Genomic DNA, 7,195 nt, shown 5'->3' with positions numbered 1-7,195 from the left:
CTGTTAGATTCCCCTAAAACTAATTCTTCTAAATAGTTTTATTACAAATGAAGAGCCAACCAACTTATGAAGACAGTAGTGAGAAATAAATTCTGAACAATGAATTTTATGTATAAGTAAACTATACTGTGGGTTATATTTTTTCATGAAATAAAATTTAAATTTACTTATTTGCTTCTTATTTGAAATATTTTATTCATATGATAAATCTAAAATAAATATGTTTTTACTAGCAGCAGACACTTGAAAAATGAAACTTAAAAATAGCATCCCCATAATAACATCAAAATATTATGTATTTATGAATAAGCTTAATAAAACTGCATACAACTTTATATGGTAAACTAAGAAATATTTATTAGAGAAATTTCAGGAACTCTAAATACATGAAAGATCATATCATTTTGTGGATGAGATCCTCTGATATTTTTAAGATGTAAATCCTCCCAAATTAGTATATAGATTCAATGCAATCCTTTTGCAATAGCAGCAGGGTTGTTTTGGAAGACATTGGCAAGGTGACATTGGCAAGATTTATTTTGAAATGAAAGAACCTAAGAATAAGCAAACTAGTCTTGGAAAAGATCAAGATTGCAAGACTTGTCCTACTTTATTCCAAAACTTAGTATAAAACAATAATAGTTAAGGCAGTGGGATATTAGTATAATAACATATACTACATATAGTATTGTATGTATGGATATATATATATATATCCCATATGTGCATGATATTCAGAAATATGCCCACTATGTATAATCAATAGCTTTTCCAATAAAGGCACCAAGAAGAGGCAGTAAAGTTATTTTGAAAAATGGTGCTAGAACAGCTGGATAAATATATGAAAAATACTTAACTTTGATTCCCTACCTCATACCATTCATAGACATTTTTATATGGATTATAGACTTAAAGCATTAAAGTTGAAAATATAAAAGGGTCTAGAAAAAAATGGATAAATTAGACTTAAACCAGACTTTACAATTTCTACTCTTTAAAAGAGACTGTTCAAAAAAATGAAAGGTAAGCCATAGATTGGGAGGGTTTTTTTTTTAAAGCTCTGTTGTACAATTAGATCTCTGATCCACTTTTAATTAATTTTTATAAAGGGTATAAGGTCTGTGTCTAGACTATTTTTTGACATGTGAATGCCCAGTTGTTCTACCACCATTTTTTTGAAAAACTGATTTTACATATATTAAAACAGGTTTCCAGCATTTTAAAATCTGGTGATTTTTATATAAAATTTGAATGTTGATCTTCCCTTGGAAAAAACTCAAAAGAACTATAAACACAGGATCAACGTTGCCATGTGGTGACCATAAACTGGCATTCAGTAATGGGCCATGCGCCCACAGTCCGTTTATTCCGCTGTTTTCTGTATTCTCAGAGCGCTCACATTGGTGCTGTTTCCTGGCCTCCACGGGCCTTTGAGTTTAGGACAACAGTTCTCCAACTTCAGTGTGAGTAAGAACTACCAGATGAGATGGGGCTTTAAGAGCACCATCCACACAGACTCTCATTCAGCGGTTCTCTGGTTGAGTCAAATCATCTGCATGTTCCCAAAGCAACACTGCAGAGGATCAGTGCAGACACTGATGTAGGCCAGTATGCGACAACCACTTTGGATGTTGAAACATTAATTGTCTATCTACAGACTGCTAGCAATTTTAATAAGTAAGATATCACTGTTGCCCTTCCTTTGGGTTATCCTTAAATCAATGATTCTTAACCTGAAATCTCATTAAAGGAGTACCATATTTTGCATATGGTCTTGTGGCAGACACTGTTGGTTTTGTTTGAGGGAAGTAAAGTATGAGCTAAAAATCCATATTTATTGTCCACTCTTGTAGCTAGAAATACCATGTGACAGATTATGGCCAACAGGATGCAGGCAGAAGTCACTGGGTGAGGGAACTGAGAAAGTTCTATATAAGGAATTGATTCGACTGGAAAAAGCCTTTTGCTCTGCCTTCCCCTTTTCTTGTCTGAAATACAGAAACCATGTTGGAGGTAGAGCATCCATCTTCCTGAAGATGGCTGAAGAGAAGAGGGTAGAGGTTGCAGGTCCTCTTGTGTAGGGGAAGAAAACTACAGTCAGTTCTTGATTACTTAACTCTGGAAAAAATAAACTCGTCTACTTTGCAAAAAGATTTGTCTTTTTTTTTTTTTTTTTACTTTTTTTCATAACCAAATCAGATCATAACTAATGCATCAGTACATTTCTATCTACATATAGCTATCATTTTTTCTATACCATAAAATTGGCTTCCATCCCAATTTCATGTCCTAGAGAGGTCCTATGATCTCTCAAAGTCCATACATTCTCTTAGTCTCCTTATGTAATGCCTGCTTTCACAGAAATACGCTACTGCCATTCCTCACTACTTTGATCCTAATACAGTAAATTTCCTCTGTGTGGAGAGGGTCTACTTTTGTTATATTTAAAAAGGGATCCATGACTTCTGTAATAAAGAGGGGTCACTTTCTAGTATGCATTCATTAATACATCACGTTGGAATACATAAAATGAATTAATCAGCATGCCATAGCTTGAATTTCTAAAGAAACTTGAATCAATCAAAATTAATTTATGAATAAGACTTCATCATACATTTATTTCAACAACTGAAATACCCAAATAAAGCAGAAATATTCTTTGAAGATAGTGACAGAAAATGATATATTGTACTTTGTGTTTTTTAAGATACTTTAAAATGAATAAAACATGAACCTGGTACTTAATAAAAATATTAAAAAATGATTGTGACATTCAATAGTATTTCCCATTTAAAATATTTTTGTACTTAAAACCACTATTTAATATGTACAACTAGGATAAAAGTCAAGGTATTTTATAGTGTCAAGACTGGAAGAAGTGATAAAAAGCCATCTATTGTCTAGACTGCTGACTTGTTGAGAGGTTTTAATGCAAGCCTTTGACCAAAAGGATCAAGAATCAAGATGAGGACTAGTACAAGGTTGAGTATTATGACGGTCAGGGAGGGGTGGCGGGAGTGAAATCACCTCTTCTCATGAGAGCACAGGAATCTCAGAGGGATAAATGCAAAACCAAAAATTTGTCTGGAAGACAGCAAAGCCTGTGTTAGGAGCCTTGAAAATGAAAGTTGAGGAATAAGGATCTTTCAGCATCAACTGAAAGAGTTCCTGTTCATCGCTGCTTAGTCTCTGAAGGGCTCTGCCTCACCTTCAAGTTGCTTGCAGCCATGGGTGGAGACAGTGGTCACCTGTTACAGTGAAATGGTTCCTGCTCCAGTCATGGTGTTGGGCAGGGTTTTCCTCATTTGTTACATAGGAGCTCGTGAATTACTGTTTCAGACCATCACAGCTAGAAGGGACCACTGGGATTGTCTAGCCCAGTTTTCCCAACTGTATTCTGCATATAGAAGCCATTTTGTGGGGGGGGGGGGGAAAGAAAAAAGGTTATGTCAAGTAAGTTAGCTATTATTAGAGGTAAAAGGTTTCTTAGTGTAGGGCTTCTAACAGCTTTCCATATGTGGAACACACATTGTGAATTCCTGAGAGGAAGAATACAGCATATAGGGATTCTCATGTTTGGTCATAGATTTCTTACCCCCCCTTTTTGTCTACAAATTTTCTCATAGGAGTGGAGGGCTACAGAACATATTTTGGGAATACTGATCTTTCTGATAGAATTATCTTAATATACTCTGTAGTCAGTATTCAAGTCATTTTGACTTTGCATGAAATAATGTGGAAATTTTATATTAACAGTCAGCATGTGGATTTTGTCAGGGTGCATATAAACTCCTTGGGAGTGGAAGGTGAGACCCTCCCAACACTGGTGTCAGTTGGGAGCTTAAGGAATAACTAAATGAAAATGTCTAAGTTGTTCTGTATAACAAAATAAGGGCATTATGGGTTTTTTTTTCCTTGAAAGATAATGAAAGTCTGTTGAGAAAATAAGCAGTGGAATAAGGAGATGAGGTGATGGGTCTCAGAGCCTTCCCAGGAGTAAGTCCTAAAGGACAGGAATGTTGCTGTAATTTAAACTTTCTCTGTCATGCTGAAATCTTCAGGAAAGTCACCTGTACCAGCAACTGGTATTTCAGAGTATTCTGGTGGAAATCAGTGAAAGATCTGGTTCAAAGTAATAAGGAATGGCAACAGCATATTTCTGTGAAAGCAGGAGTTATGTATGGAGAATGTATGGACTTTGGAAGGTTGTAGGACCTATCTATCTCTAGGACTTGAAATTGGGGTGGGGGGCCAATTTTATTAGGAACTCAGTGGCGAGAAGGACCTCAGCTGACACCCAGATCTGTACACACATACATTACCAGCCTCATCCAATATCAGATGTCATCAGAGGATATCACACAGACATTACAATCACCCAAGTCAGGGATAAGGTACATTGCCACTCGGATTGATTAAAAAAATAAATTTTTGGAAACAAACTGTAATAGATATCAGCTAGTTAGCCATTATAAGCATTTCTTCTTCCTTCTGGTGTCAGATGACAGGTCCTAACCTGTCTTGCAGTTCAGTGTGACCCTATGACAGGTATATGATCAGAAGTAATATGATATGTGTCATCTTCAGACTTTGCCCAAAGAAACCTTTTCAGTGAAACTCTCCATACTCTGTCTGCTTGTCCAATTTGATATAGCTGAGTGCTGTGATACTAAAAGCTGAATACAGAAAATGGAAAAACCTCCAACCTCCAACTCACTGTTTAGAGGAATCCTGAAAAATAAAGATGGCCACATGGGTTTGATGTTGGTGTAATAGTTATCAACTTGGGCCTCTCAGCTCCATGTTCACTCTTTCATATTACTTGATGAAAATGGGTCTGGGCCCACTAGGTATTTTTCTATTGCCACTAGCATTGAATCCTCATAAATAGAAGACGATGGGGGAGACACTGAAGGAAGAAAGGATTTCCCCTAGTTCCAGACAGTGCTCCTCCACAGGATCCTTTGGCTCCATGAGCTCCTTTGGCACTTGCAGTGTCTCCAACTTGGCAACAAGCAGCACTTGGTGGTCAGCAGCACTCAGCATTTGTGGTGAAATGACCCTGGAAGGACACTTACCCATGAGTCCGATTTCCTAGGGCTGTTCCTAGAGGTCCGATTTCTGGAGAGCTCTGCTGCCCAAAATCCCATTGACCTCTCTGATATCCAGTGAGTTATGGTCATCCTTTCTTCAGCAAGTTCATGGTTGCCATCATGAGTGCAAAGGCCTTTTGTTTGAGAGCTCTACTCCAATCCTAAAGGCAATGTCTGCTCTTTGTATCTGAGATTCCCATATTCCTATAGTTCCTAATACTCAATTATTCTTTATGTTAAACTTTCCTTGTTCAAATTACTGTGTGATTTTTCTCTCCTGATTAGACCCAGATTGACACGGTAAAAACAAAATATTGTATTTAGTCATGAGATATTTTTAAGTTTAGTTATTATGACACCTAGGACTGCCTTAACCAATATACAAAAAGTTTAACAAAAGAAATTTTAAAAGCATTTATTCTTTATTAAAAATTAAGAGCGTTTGTGCATTGAAAATAATACATAGGTATAAGAATAAAATCCCTGGGTACTGAAAGAGAAGTATCGTTAATGTAGATTTTTCAAGGGCAAATAAATGCTAATTGAGATTGTTTTCAATGTACTTGCAACAATTCTGTAGTACAATTGTAAATACTGTCTTCGTGCATGAAAGTCATTTCTAATATGATTATATTTTCCTTACCACTTTCTTGTCTTTGTTTTGGTGGCATGGGGGTTTGAACTCAGTGTCTCACACTTGCTAGACAGGAGCTCTACTATTTGAGCCACTCCACCAGCCACCTTACCACTTTTCTGGAAAAATAGGGTACTCTTGAATCTTGCCAAACTTCTTTTCAAACAAAGCATTTATGCTAAAGCATTTTTTTCTTTTTTTATGATATATATATATATATTTTTATTATTCATATGTGCATACAATGTTTGGGTCATTTCTCCCCCCTGCCCGCATTCCCTCCCTCTCCCCCCGACCCCCTTGATACCAGCAGAAACTATTTTGCCCTTATCTCTAATTTTGTTGAAGAGAGAGTATAAGCAATAATAGGAAGGAACAAGGGTTTTTGCTAGTTGAGATAAGGATAGCTATACAGGGGGTTGACTCATGTTAATTTCCTGTGCATGTGTGTTACCGTCTAAGTTAATTCTTTTTGATCTAACCTTTTCTCTGGTTCCTGCTCCCCTTTTCCTTTTGGCCTCAATTGCTTTTAAGGTATCTGCTTTAGTTTCTCTGCGTTGAGGGCAACAAATGCTGACTGATTTTTTAGGTGTCTTACCTATCCTCATATCTCCCTTGTGTGCACTCACTTTTATCTTGTGATCAAAGTCCAATCCCCTTGGTGTGATTGCCGTTGACTATGTCCACATATGAGGGAGAACATACGGTTTTTGGTCTTTTGGGCCAGGCTAACCTCACTCAGAATGATGTTCTCCAATTCCATCCAATTACCAGTGAATGATAACATTTCGTTCTTCTTCATGGCTGCATAAAATTCCATTGTGTATAGATACCACATTTTCTTGATCCATTCATCAGTAGTGGAGCATCTTGGCTGTTTCCATAACTTGGCTATTGTGAATAGTGCCGCAATAAACATGGGTGTGCAGGTGCCTCTGGAGTAACCTGTGTCACAGTCTTTTGGGTATATCCCCAAGAGTGGTATTGCTGGATCAAATGGTAGATCAATGTTTAGCTTTTTAAGTAGCCTCCAAATGTTTTTCCAGAGTGGTTGTACTAGTCTACATTCCCACCAACAATGTAAGAGGGTTCCTTTTTCCCCTCATCCTCGCCAACACCTGTTGTTATTGGTGTTGCTAATGATGGCTATTCTAACAGGGGTGAGGTGGAATCTTAGTGTGGTTTTAATTTGCATTTGCTTTATTGCTAGAGATGGTGAGCATTTTTTCATGTGTTTTTGGCCATTTGAATTTCTTCTTTTGAGAAAGTTCTGTTTAGTTCACTTACCCATTTCTTTATTGGTTTATTAGTTTTGGGAGAATTTAGTTTTTTTAGTTCCCTATATTTTCTGGTTATCAGTCCTTTGTCTGATGTGTAGCTGGCAAATATTTTCTCCCACTCTGTGGGTTTTCTCTTCAGTTTAGAGATCATTTCTTTTGTTCAGCAGAAGATTTTTAGTTTTATGAAG

The 7,195-nt window shown here is 36.8% G+C and overlaps 1 pseudogene; it reads left to right on the top strand.

Annotated features, from left to right (window-relative positions):
• The first annotated feature begins 1,339 nt into the window (after positions 1 to 1,339).
• LOC109679511 (elongation factor 1-alpha 1 pseudogene) overlaps positions 1,340 to 7,195 on the top strand; it is a 71,969-nt pseudogene continuing 66,113 nt past the window's right edge.

The sequence above is a fragment of the Castor canadensis genome, chromosome 5 (genome assembly GCF_047511655.1).
Source record: "Castor canadensis chromosome 5, mCasCan1.hap1v2, whole genome shotgun sequence".
NCBI classification, from domain to species: Eukaryota; Metazoa; Chordata; class Mammalia; order Rodentia; family Castoridae; genus Castor; species Castor canadensis.
Note: the sequence above shows the minus strand (reverse complement) of the source record. Positions and strands in the feature narration are given on the sequence as shown.